This window comes from Palaemon carinicauda, chromosome 31 (genome assembly GCF_036898095.1).
Source record: "Palaemon carinicauda isolate YSFRI2023 chromosome 31, ASM3689809v2, whole genome shotgun sequence".
Lineage (NCBI taxonomy): Eukaryota > Metazoa > Arthropoda > Malacostraca > Decapoda > Palaemonidae > Palaemon > Palaemon carinicauda.
This window is the reverse complement of record NC_090755.1, coordinates 76,044,970-76,059,969: the sequence shown is the minus strand read 5'-3', so window position 1 is coordinate 76,059,969 and position 15,000 is coordinate 76,044,970.

The following is a 15,000-nucleotide window of genomic DNA, read 5'->3' as shown; positions in this document are numbered from 1 at the left end:
TATACATATTAGGTTGACCAAGGCACCAGCCACCTTTTGAGATACTAAAATAATACCGCTAAAGTCATTGGGTCCTTTGACTGGCCAAATAAAGCGGTATTGCATTGGATCTCTCTTTGGTTACGGCTAATTTTTTCTTTCTTTATATTTCCTAGCTCTACACATACTCCGAATAGTTTGGTCTATTCTTTACACATGACGCCACTAAGATAACTTAAAAAAAAAAAACATCTTCACTCAAGAGGTTAAATACTCCACTGTAATAGTTCATTGCCATTTTCCACTTGATAAGGTTAGAAAAGACTCTTTTAACTATGGTAGGCACCTCTTCAAGGAGACGGACAGTCCGAAATCAAACCTTTCTTCTCTAGTCTTGGGTAGTGTCATAGCCTCTGTACCATGGTCTTCAACTGTCTTGGGTTAAAGTTCTCTTGCTTGATCATACACTTAGGTACACTTTTCGATTTGCTTGCTTATCTACTTATCTCACTGGGCTATTTTCCCTTTTTAAAGCCCTCGGGTACTGCAACTATGGTTGTAGCTTAGCTAGAAACAATGACAGTACTAAATAATAATAATAATAATAATAATAATAATAATAATAATAATATGTATACAGTATTAGCATAATATATATGTATATATATGTATATATATATATATATATATATATATATATATATATATATATATATATATATATATATATATATATATATATATATATATAATATATATATATATATATATATATATATATATATATATATATATATATATACACGAATAAAAATCAAGTGTTCAAACATAAATGTGCCAAGCAATAAAAGTAAAATGATTAATTTCTAGGCATCGGATCTGCAATGCTCTCTCTCTAGATTTTCCTTTTCGTTGTAGTACATCCATCATATGCAAGATATCATGATCTCGTAGATCAATGCAACCTGAAGCCGAGTGCACGCACTTTTCAAATAACTTATCTCTGGATTAGAGGATTTCAATTCGTTTTGGGTCAACGGTTCAAAGTTCAATCATTAGCGGGAATCAGATGAATGAAGTCTTCTGGCTTGGCACTTGTCTTACCTTGTTTGTCTAACATGCTTTTCTCTTTAATCATTAACACGGAAAATTGACTTTTTTCTCCCATTTTATTCAAGAATCATTTCTCATCAGCATCTTTGCTCCAGACCCTTTTCCTTCCTACACTCATTGTTTAGCTATGATAATAAAATGTTTCAAATTTTCCATTCGTTACTTAAATACAGTTTAATTGCTATTCCTTTATTTCCTTTCTTCACTGGGCTACTTTCCCTCTTGGAGTCCTTGGGCTTGTAGTATTCTGTTTTTCCAACCAGAGTTTTAGCTTGGCAATAATAATAATAATAATAATAATAATAATAATAATGATAATAGAAGTCACGCGAATTTTGTGATGCAACGAGTCACATCGTAACTACAGAATTATACAAACGACACTTTCAGGTAAAACTCTGTTTCTTCTTGTTACGCCAAGTCATCAACCATAAATTCAATGAAGGAAAGAGCTCAAGAAAACTCTCTCTCTCTCTCTCTCTCTCTCTCTCTCTCTCTCTCTCTCTCTCTCTCTCTCTCGTCATGACATATAGCTGGACACAGGAACTCCTGGCACACCGCACCCTGTCACATCCTAAGGGTTGAATTACGCAATCGGTCCGGTCGCGTTCCGCTCTCGCTACAGTCACGGTCTTGTCAAATATATATATATATATATATATATATATATATATATATATATATATATATATATATATATATATATATATATATATATATATATAAGAAAATCCTAGAATCAATCCAAAACCTTTTTCTACTTACCTTAAATATTCATACTTTTCACTGGAATGGCAAAATTAAACAAAATATCAGAACTATTCCATTAAAGGGGACAGTTTTGATATCGTAGCAAAAAAAAAAGAGAAAAAAAACCGGGAGAAATGGGAACAAAGCGGGTCAAAACTCACAAAAGTAAATTAAATGCAGGACATTTTGGTAACTTTGAAAAAATCGGGATACGCGTTGAAAAAGCGGGACTCTGGTCACATTATCTCTAAGGTACTGGGCATTTCAATTTGTAACATACCTTGCATATGTGTGTGTATGTCTGGAATTACATAATTGATAGGTATGTGTATAATTTTTGAGGTATCACATTACAAACATTTAAAGCATTAATCATATAATTTAATATTGTTCATTCCTCTTCCCCCACTCTGTAATTGTGAACGTGCCTTCTGCCCAGTACTGATCATGTTGTTGGGCTAAGCAGTCTGTTGTTCAATTGTTATAAGTGTGGTACCTACAGGAGCAATAAAAAGCTATTCTGATATGATCAGTTTCTGGAACTTTTTATTTAGATGATTTTATCCTATGTAGACTAAACAATTAGATATTGTTGAAAAAGAATGATAATCTATAGTCAGAGTTGTTAGCCGGCGATTTTTGCATTTGCAAAGCTAAGGAAAGAATCCATATTAATCTTTTTTTTGTTACAAATATTTTGACTTATGAACATGAGAAAATCAACGTCTTGTTAATTCTTATGACAACTGGAAGTAAATTATATGTTATCGAGTGTTGATTCGTATAATATAACGTAGAAACATAATATCTGTAAATTGATCATGCACATTATTTACTTGGAATTTGAATGCTCACACAAAAAAGCATACTCACAAACGCACAAACACACACATATACATACATATATATATATATATATATATATATATATATATATATATATATATATATATATATATATATATATATATATATATATATATATATATATATATAACTACAAATTCAGCCATTTTTAGTCCACTACAGGACAAAGGCCTCAGGCATGTCCCTAGGTTTGACCAACTGCGGACTGGTAATTTTGGGAGATTTTTGTTAGATTGCTCACAGAAAACTAACCTAGTATGGGTGGCCCTAACTAATATAGCTTTGCTGATCATGGTGATATATAAACCTTTTCCTTTGTTATCACCCCATTTTTATTATTATTATTATTATTATTATTATTATTATTATTATTACTTGCTATTCTAAATCCCTTGTTGGAAAAGCAGGATGCTATAAGCCTAGAGGTTCCAACATGGAAAATAGCCCGGTGTGGAAAGGAAATACGGTAACTACAAGAGAAGTGATTAACAGTTGAAATGAAATATTTCAAGAACAGTAACAACATTAAAATAAACCCTTATATATAACCTATAAAACTTTAAAAAAGAAAAAACAAGTGGAAGAGAAATTAGATAGAACAGTGTGCCCGAGTGTACCCTCAAGCAAGAGAGCTCTACCCAAGACAGTGAAGGACCATGGTACAAAGGATATGGCACTATCCAAGATCAGAGAACAATGGCTTGATTTTGAAGTGTCCTTCTAGAAGAGCTGCTTACCATACGTAAAGAGTTACTTACCTTATCAAGAGGAAAGTAGCCACTGAATAATTACAGTCGGTGTTGTCAGGTGTATGCAGACAGAGGGGAATGTGAAAAGAATAGGCCAGACTATTCAGTGTATGTGTAGGCAAAGGAAATATGAGCCATAGCCAGAGAGAGGGATCCAATGTAGTACTGTCTGGCGAGTCAAAGGACCCAATAACTATCGAGCTGTAGTATCTCAACGGGTGGCTGGTGCCCTGGGCAACCTACTACCTACAAATCAAGAATGTATTGACATTGGATAAGGAAAGAATTCTTGAAATGAATTACCATTCCAAGCCTCTAAAAAGTTTAACAGAACCGTCTGGTCTGGAAGGCGCTCCTCGCAAAAGTTGTTGAAGACTCTATTAACAGTGTCGAGAGAAAACTTCTTAGCTGTGCACTTTTCTACTGCATCCAGCACTCTTACGAAGATATCAAGAAAAGTGGGCCAACCTTAGCACAGAAAATTGAATTTATAAATTCTTCATAAAACAAACCTAGGGTATTTTCCATGAAACTAGATGAAGTGGAACAAGAAAATAACGTATAACCGTTCGATAATTAACCTCCAATCTCCCGATTCAACTTGAAACGAAAACTGTGGATAGGCTCTCCATGAACAGTGGAAAAAACTCGGGATTTGGGATAAGAAATGACTAGTACTGTAGTAGTTTTAAACATCATGAAGTTTTCAGAACAAGAAATAAATACAAAATGCTTGGAGAAGGAACTTTTTATAGGATTGTTTAGATAAATCAGTATTTTAAAGATTGTAATTGACATCTAAGGTCATTGACGCCAATATCATTTAATATGAAATTAAGAATAAAATTGTATTCAATTTAAAATCATAAAAGCAAAGATGTCCTTATAAAGTTTAAATAGCTTTCAGAAGACCTGCTCCAGAAATAAATCTAAAAATACCATAAGCATAGTATAACCCCAGCTGCCCAAGAATCTTAGCAAGGAGGACCTTGCCATCCTTACCCTGAGGATCAAACAGGAGAGTAGCATCATCATCTGCATACGCAAAGAGCGTGTTTTTTAGGCTAAACCACGTTAAAAAAAAAAAAAAAAAAAAAAAAAAAAAAAAAATTGATAATATGGCGGTGACGAAAATTGGGCGGTAATCAGCAGGCTACAGCTACCTCAGACATTACCAATTCTACAACAGGTATGATATATATATATATATATATATATATATATATATATATATATATATATATATATATATATATATATATATATATATATATATAGATGTTTGTGTGTGTGTGTGTGTCTCTCTCTCTCTCTCTCTCTCTCTCTCTCTCTCTCTCTCTCTCTCTCTCTCTCTCTCTCAGGCTTTATATATATATATATATATATATATATATATATATATATATATATATATATATATATATATGTGTGTGTGTGTGTGTGTGTGTGTATGTGTGTGTATGTGTGTAGAAATAACAAAAGCTAACACGTGATGAACATAAGATAATTAAGTATTATAGCCACGAAAGGAAAAATGAAAAGACTTGATTGGAGTTAGTAGCCTACTTTTGTCACTAATACGACGAAAGTGAAAACTCCAATTAAGTCTATTCATTTCTACTTTTGTGGCTATATATATATATATATATATATATATATATATATATATATATATATATATATATATATATATATATTATATGTGTGAGTGTGTGTGTAGAAATCGCAAAATCTAACATGAGATGAGCATAAAATAATTAAATATCATTGCCATGAAAGGAAAAATGAATAGACTTGATTGAAGTTTGTACTTTCATTGTATTAGTGATGAAAGTACTAGCTCCAATCGAGTCTTTTCATTTTTAGCATTGAAAAAACCTACTCATGGTTTTTTTTTTTTTAATTCAAGCTCATGATTATGATGAATTTCCATCCTTCTCAGGGGAATTTGGGGATCTCACAATCTGGTAAAGCTAACTCAAGTCTTCAAAACAATTGTAGCAATGCCGACGCCATATACAAAACAAGAAGCATAAGTTAAATATATTGCCCTTCAAGCATAAACTATCATTTAATAGTGAATTTTTTTCCTCCCACTTATCGATGCAAAGTTACGGTAAGATTGTATTTTGAATGTATATATGATTATAACTTGTAGAACGTGTACTTTATCAAAGTCCGGGATTAGGCCTATATATTGAAACAGGGCGTAATAGATGTTAAGGCCACTTCGAGAGGCTCTTATTTTGCTAATGTAAGCATAAACTCGTACATATAGATACAAGAATCACATTAAATGCAGAAAAATTAAAGTATCTTCTCTGGCCTCATACTATATTGTATGAGAAAAACGTGACTAATAACAAGCCTAGGACAATAGGTAGTAGGTTGGCCTGGGCACCAGCCGCCCGTTGAGATACTACCGCTAGAGAGTTATGGGGTCCTTTGATTGGCCAGACAGTACTACATAGGACCCTTCTCTCTGGTTACGGTTCTTTCCCTTTGCCTACACAGACACCGAATAGTCTGGCCTATCCTTTACAGATTCTCCTCTGTCCTCATACACCTGACAACACTGTGATTACTAGACAATTCTTTTTCACCCAAGGGGTTCACTACTGCACTGTAATTGTTCAGTGGCTACTTTCCTCTTGGTAAGGGTAGAAGAGACTCTTTAGCTATGGTAAGCAGCTCTTCTAGGAGAAGGACACTCCAAAATCAAACCATTGTTCTCTATTCTTGGGTAGTGCCATAGCCTCTGTACCATGGTCTTACACTGCCTTGGGTTAGAGTTCTCTTGCTTGAGGGTATACTTGGGCACACTTTTCTACCTAGTTTCTCTTCCTCTTGTTCTGTTGAAGTTTTTATGGTTTAAATGGGAAGTATTTATTTTAATATTGTTACTATTCCTAATATGTTCTATTTTCCTTATTTCCTTATTTCCTTTCCTCACTGGGCTATTTTCCCTGTTGGGGCCCCTGGGCTTATAGCATCCTGCTTTTCCAACTAGGGTTGTAGCTTAGCATTTAATAATAATAATAATAATAATAATCCACCACTAATTTTCTCCCCTCTTAGTTTGATTTGTAAGTTATATTCGCTATACACATGAAATACACAGCCTAACCTTAACTTGCATTTTGTAAATGAACAAGCAACAAGTTATATAAGTGTGAAAAAGAATATAGATAGTCTAATGATCAATATGATTTGATATAAATATATGGAAAATCACCAGATGAATAATAACAGATCAATTATTGCATAACTTTTATAGTAACATGAACCTTTCGAAATCCCCTAAAACCCGTAGTTTTTTTTTTTTTTTTTTTTTTTTTTTTTTTTTTTTTTTTTTTTTTTTTTAAGTAGGGTGCGTCGGCAAGAGATGGCGCTGCTCAGACGCACGTTTTTTTTTTTTATAGATAGGCTTTCCTGTCTCCCCTTTATTTTCTTTGATCAAGACTTCAAGAGTACTCTCGGAGACCACAGTGTGACAGGGTTCACTTCCTCAGAGAGAGGAGTGGCAGGAATTCCTGTGTCCAACTATACATGAACATTAATGCAGAAAAGTATAATGAACCTTCATTCCATGTCTTAAAATTTCTAAATATCGAATAAATGGATACAAAAATAGTACCTTCATGTGATATAAAGTAGCCTTTGGGTCAGCAGCAGTGTTAGAATATCGTCATGGCAAATTTCGTTTGCATCTTGATATCCCCACCCTACCCTCCTGATCCTTTAAGAGAGTGGTGCTCACAGTACACCTTACGCGATGCACTGTGTGTCTTCAGCGAAGTTTAGTATAGTTCCTTCGGTCCATAATTCCGCCACGATTTATCTTTATACTTTACATCTGTCCCGTTTCCTTTCTTCTATGTTATTGTTCAAGCTTTTTTTTTTTTTTTCTTAATTAATCTAAATCTACCGTGCAACTATAGGGGATTTTCCACTGATGTCTTTCAGTAACGAATAGCCTTCCCAGTCCCAGTTCCAAACCTTCGATTCTGATAGCATAATACAACAACTTTTACTGACGACTACTTTTTGATGCATGACCAGCATCACGACTCATCACCACCAGTCAACACTAACTTAATGAGTTCCAACCACTTGAAGAGTCGATACCCATCTCCGCGATTCGGCTGACGTCATGCATACCAAATGAGACACTCGCCTATAGGAAGGTTATGCAGTTTGGGATTGGCCCGCTTATATCTCTGTTCTATAATTCTCCTCGTCATCGTCAGCTCTCATTAACTGATTGATTGTTCGGTTGTTGTTGTAATCTGGAGTCGCGTAGCTATGGTCATCTGGGTCTCATCTCTCGAGGGAGATCTTTCAGTTCGTGTTTTTTTTTTTTATGTAGTTATTGTTGTTTCTGTCTTTCCGCGAAACTTGAATTATTGTGTTTGATTTCATTGTTGTTGGTTTACGTTAGATAGCGATAAAACAATTTATGTTGGCACAGTTTCGTTTTTAGATTATCTGGCCCTTCCGGCCAAACACGGAATCTTAATTTTTATTACTGAATAATGACGTCATTGTATCGTAAGTTAGAAATGTGATAAGGGATACTGAGGTCCCAATCGGTGACCTCCAGGCTCTTCTAAATTAACTTTCCCAGAAAGTAAACTTTTGAAGTACTGTTGTGTACTTACTGATTAAGCTGGCCTTAATCCAGTACAGGTTTATCCTTGCCCGATAAGTATATAATCCTACTGCCATGACAATAAATGGATCGTACTTTGCTAATGATATCACAAGAGTCTTACTTTTCAAATCTCACTAGTTTCCGAGAGTGGTAATTATCACTGTTGATTATTATTATCATTATTATTATTATTATTATTATTATTATTATTATTATTATTATTATTATTATTATTATTATTATTATTAATTGCTAAACTACAACCCTAGTTGGAAAAGCAGGATGCTATAAGCCCAGGGGGCCCCAACAGGGGTTTACAAGTGTAAGTCACTTTTCCTTAGTAATATCCGAACATTCATATATATATATATATATATATATATATATATATATATATATATATATATGTATTTATATATATATATATATATAAATATATATATATATATATATATATATATATATATATATATATATATATATATATAAAATAAAATATTTAAGATTTATCGTTACGTATACTAGAGGCAACTTAGAAACGTTTTTTTTTTAATTACTTTTGCAGAGTTGTAAAACTGTTGATGGGAAATGAAAAATTATCTTTCTGAAATCGACCAATTACAATATAGAACCAGATATTCCATTCTTATCTAGGTAATAATTACCGACACTAGAGCAGGTAGTACATCTATACATTTGGTTTTCGATATCACCTTGAAAGCCTGCAGATGAAAATGTGTTCCGCTTTCGTCCCAATTCCGTTCCGTAAACGTGGTTTGCCAATAATAGCAAGTTTTGTCGCTAATTTCGATATTAATAGAAATTTTTTGAAAGATGAATGCTAAGCATCTATAACTCATCTTAAGTACGATTACATAATCTGCATGCAAATACGAATAGATAAATAAAAGAAATACTTTCCAAATGCTACTTCAGGTTAAACGTACAGTAAGAATCAAAAGAACGCCGACACTCGGGGGAAATCTTTCGTTAGATGTCTCTATTGTTCCCATGACAAAACAGACAAGGTGTTGCTCTTCTTACTACTTCTACGGAATGGGCGGAGCCTTCACAAACCTTACAGAACCAAAGACAGTAAAGGGCTGTCTTTGTTAGCAAAAGCATACAAAAGTTACAAATCGAGTTGCCATATTTCAATTCTTTATCATCATATGACGTCTCAAATATCCACTGCCAATACAAAACACACACACATTATATATATATATATATATATATATATATATATATATATATATATATATATATATATATATATATATATATATGTGTGTGTGTGTGTGTGTGTGTGTGTGTGTGTGTGTGTAATACTAATTTTCGTGCCAGTTTCTCGGACCAGGGTTCGATTCCCCGGCCGACCAGAAGCTATTATCTCTTGAGTTGAATCCCCATTGGTTCTCTGATCCCGAGGTATAGAGAGAATACAGATATTAAGGGAGTATAATTATATGGGTTATTTAAATATGAAAAACACGTCGAAATGTGCCAAATTTAACAATATATATATATATATATATATATATATATATATATATATATATATATATATATTTATATATATACATATATATACATATATATTTATATATATATATACATATATATATATATATATATATATATATATATATATATATATATATATATATATATATTTATGTATATATGTGTGTGTAAGTGTGTGTGTGTGTGTGTGTATAAATCACAAAAGCTAACACGTGATGAGCATAAAATAATCAAGTATTATAGCCACGAAAGGAAAAATGAAAAACACGCACTCAATTCTCATTTTGTGACTATGATAAATACATATATATATATATATATATATATATATATATATATATATATATATATCTATATATATATCTATATATATAAATATATATATATATATATATATATATATATATATATTTATATATATTTATATATATATATATATAAATATATATATATATATATATATATATATATATATATATATATATATATATATATATATATATATATAATTTGATAACTTGAAGAAAATAGCAGACAACTTAAGAGCCAAGAAATCAGTGGTCTTTATAAAAAACGAAGGAAAAATAGCATTTGGGTCTACACCTCCATAAGCATCAACATCCATGAAGAGTGCCCTAATTCATAGGACTTAAATGCTAAACTAGTTAGTTTAGCCTCAGAAAAAAAAAAAAAAACAGAAATAAGGAAGATCTATTTTCTTAATACTCTACTTACTGACTGTTATGGTCAGCTATATCAAAACGTAACTATACGAAATCCCCTTTAATGTTTTATTCCCTCATAAATTAATTTATCATAGAAATTAGCAAAATAGTAACAGGTAAGAAAATGGTACCCAGCAAACACACACACACACACACACATGTATATATATATATATATATATATATATATATATATATATATATATATATATATATATATATATATATATATACAGTATATTTAAATATATATATATATATATATATATATATATATATATATATATATATATATATATATACAGTATATTTAAATATATATATATATATATATATATATATATATATAAATATATATATATATATATATATATATATATATATATATATATATATATATATATATAGTTATATATATATATATATATATATATATATATATATATATATATATATATATATATATATATATATATATATATATATATAAATACATGTGTGTGCGTGTGAAGGTACCCCGTTCCTTCTCTTCCCGTAAGCTAACTTTCGTTTTGACGTCCCGTTTGCGTATTAATCATTTAGTGGTCCTGAGGAAAGGCAACAAACTTTTCTCAGAGTATTCGTTTGACCAGTTCCTCTCCTCCTGCCGTTGCGCTTCTTGGTCGAATTTCTTTTGACGAACTTCCTGAAGGCGTTTCATGACGACGGAACCCAGTTGAACCTTTGATCCCTTTGCAATTAAAATATCCTTTTTATAATGACCGTAAAAGGTCTCGTGTCTCAAACTGCCTCTCCTGATGATGATGATTTAGATTGACCCGCCTATATACTGTACAAGGCGGACCACGGGCCCTTGTGTTGGCAGCCCGTAAGGGGAACGGAGCGTTGGTTGTATCTTTTAAAAGCTGTTACTTGTGTTGGATGATACGAACACTGACGGCAGACAGATGATGAGGAGCCTGACACAAAACGACGACCGAAGCTGGAGCCCGAAGTTCAACCAAAAATCCCCGATCCCAAACCCGTTCCTTCATCGGTCCTAGATAATTATTTTTCTTATAAGCACGTGCTAACAGGAAGACGTCCAATTGGAGTGCTTCTCTTTAGAAGTTCTTCCTTATAGAGAAAAAAAAAATTACTTCAGATTGAAGAATTTCAGCTTTCTCTGGTCCTTCAATATTCTCTACCTCTGTGCAGTTTCCGCCTTATGCTGCGCAATCTTTACTTTTGGATCTTCAACATTATGGACTTTACTTTCTCATCTCAAATCCGCACAATCGTAAAGTGATCAACAAATAATAACTAGTTCTCCTTTTTTTATTCTTTATTTTTTCTCTCCTGTTCTCCTTCCTGTCTCCCTCTTCTTCCTGTATTTTCTGCCCGAATCCTTTCTAATAAATCTATTATTAGTCTTGAAGATTCTTGTTTAGCTTTTCATAACTGCCTTCCCGAGTCCACTTGTCGTTGATCATTTCCTTCTTAGAAGAATGAAGTCTTCAAAACAAGGATCTTGAAGACTTCTTTCTCTCCATAAGGAAGAAGAAGTCTTCAAAACCAGAATTTTGAAGACTTCTTCATCCTCATGGAGAGAAAGAAGAAGTCTTCAAAACCAGAATCTTGAAGACTTCTTCTTCCTTATGGAGAGAAAGAAGAAGTCTTCAGGATTCTTGTTTTGCTTTTCATGACTGCCTTCCTGATTCCACTTGTCGTTGATCCCTTTCTTCTTTCATTCTGATTATACTCACTGACCATAGTTGTTTTGACTAATTTTTCATGGCCGGATGCAAGAAAAAAGGGATCAACGACAAGGGGATTCAGAAAGGCAGTCATGAAAAGCAAAACAAGAATCTTGAAGACTTCTTCTTTCTCTCCATAAGGAAGAAGAAGTCTTCAAGATTCTGGTTTTGAAGACTTCTTCTTTCTCTCCATGAGGGTGAAGAAGTCTTCAAAACAATGGAGAGAAAGAACAAGTCTTCAGGATTCTTGTTTTGCTTTTCATGACTGCCTTCCTGATTCCACTTGTCATTGATCCTTTTCTTCTTTCATTCTGATTATACTCACTGACCATAGTTGTTTTGGCTAAATTTTCATGGCCGGATGCTAGGAGAAAGGGATCAACGACAAGTGGAATCAGAAAGGCAGTCATGAAAAGCAAAACAATAATCTTGAAGACTTCTTCTTTCTCTCCATGAGGAAGAAAAGTCTTCAAGATTCAGGTTTTGAAGACTTCTTCTTTCTCTCCATGAGGATGAAGAAGTCTTCAAAACAAGAATCTTGAAGACTTCTTCCTCATGTAGAGAACGAACAAGTCTTCAAGATTCTTGTTTTGCTTTTCATGACTGCCTTCATGATTCCACCCTTCATGTTTTTTTAAAAATAAGCTAGATATAGGAACTCTCTATTGTTGGCTGGGCGGGGCTCCCCCGTTCCTGCTAGCCCGGGGGCCTCCCCCCTCCCGCTGGCAAGGCAGGGCTCCCCCCTTCCCGCTGGCAGGGTGGGGCTCCCCCCTTCCCGCTGGCAGGGCGGGGCTCCCCCCTTCCCGCTGGCAGGGCCGGGCTCCCCCCTTCCCGCTGGCAGGGCGGGGCTCCCCCCTTCCCGCTGGCAGGACTGGGCTCCCCCCTTCCTGCTGGCAGGGCGGGGCTCCCCCCTTCCCGCTGGCAGGGCGGGGCTCCCCCCTTCCCGCTGGCAGGGCGGGGCTCCCCCCCTTCCCGCTGGCAGGGCGGGGCTCCCCCCTTCCTGCTGGCAGGGCGGGGCTCCCCCCTTCCCACTGGCAGGGCGGGGCTCCCCAATTCCCGCTGGCAGGGCGGGGCTCCCCCCTTCATACTGGCAGGGTGGGGCTCCCCCATTCCTGCTGGTAGGGCGGGGCACCCCCCTTCCCACTGGCAGGACAGGGCTCCCCCCTTTCCGCTGGCAGGGCGGGGCTTCCCCCTTCCCGCTGGTAGGGCGGGGCTCCCCCCTTTCCGCTGGCAGGGCGGGGCTCGCTCCTTCCCGCTGGAAGGGCGGGGCTATCCCCCTTCTCGTTGGCAGGGCGGAGCTATCCCCCTTCCTGCTGGCAGGGCGGGGCTCCCACCTTCCCGTTGGCAGGGCGGGGCTCCCCCCTTCCCGCTGGCAGGGCGGGGCCCCCTTCCCGCAGGCAGGGCGGGGCTCCCCCTTCACGCTGGCAGGGCGGGGCTCCCCCCTTCCCGCTGCCAGGGCGGGGCTTCCCCTTTCTGCTGGCAGGGCGGGGCTCCCCCCTTCTCGCTGGCGGGGCAGGGCGGGGCACCCCCTTCCCGCTGGCGGGGCAGGGCTCCCCCCTTACCGCGTAGCAGAACAGATTATCGGTAACTAGATAATATCAGCTTAGTTAGAAATGAAGTTTGTAATTTTATCACTGAAATGGATAACGCAGAGTCAAGCTATCAACTAATCATAAAGAGTTCATCTGTAACATACCTGATATGGAATGAACATCTTGGCCCCCCAATCTTCTTGGACTCAATATTCTCTCCCTCTCTCACTCCTTCTCACTCTCACCCCTTCTCAGTCTCACCTCTTCTCGCTCCCACCATCCTCGGACTCTTTCACCCCTTCTCACTTCTTCACCAACCTCTCTCTCTCTCTCTCTCTCTCTCTCTCTCTCTCTCTCTCTCTCTCTCTCTCTCTCTCTCTCTCTCTCTCTCTCTCTCTCTCTCTCCGTAATACATGATAAAAGATAGCGTCAAGTTTATATCGCCCACTTACATAAAACTAAATTTCAGAATAAATATCATCTTGAGAAACACTACAAGTTCCATTCTTTCGAAATATGATGTTCGAGAAGTGAATCTTTATCTCACTAAGAGTTGGAATTGTTGAAAAACAAACAGCCAAGAATGGAAGTAATAATGGGGTTTCTGGAAGGGTTATAAGGTTTCGGTAGGTTTGGATAAATGGATAAATTCCAGAAATATAAAAGGTAAGAAGAACTAATTAAGTGGGATACGCCCCGTCTGTTTAATAAATCCAAAGAAATATTTTGCAATTCCAAATTATAAAGGGGCTCAATGCGCGGGCCAATATTCACCTCGTCAGAGCTCTCAAAATTTACGTTTTGGTTCAATTATTATTATTATTATTATTATTATTATTATTATTATTATTATTATTATTATTATTATTATTATTATTATTATTATTACCTCCGCCAAGGAGGTCATGTTTTCACCTCTGTCTATTTGTTTGTCACCAACCTAACTAAAAAAGTTACGGGCGAATTTTGACTAACGTACTACAAATATATTAACGATGTATTCAGGCCAAATCTCTCTCTCTCTCTCTCTCTCTCTCTCTCTCTCTCTGAATGTCATTTAGGCCGGTATAACTCATGTAAGGTTTTTTTTTAATCATTATTTTATATCGAACCATATCTGAAAGTACTTTTTCTTTCATCAGTGACTTGAGTAAGACTTATGTCGAAATAATCTAATGTAGCTGTTAACGGAAGGAATGGTTTAGCTGCGATACTCCAATAATTTCTATATGATTTTGCGGATTCATGATACACACACACACACATATATATATGTATATATATATATATATATATATATATATATATATATATATACATATATTGTATATATATCTATATATGTATATATATATACATATATTGTGT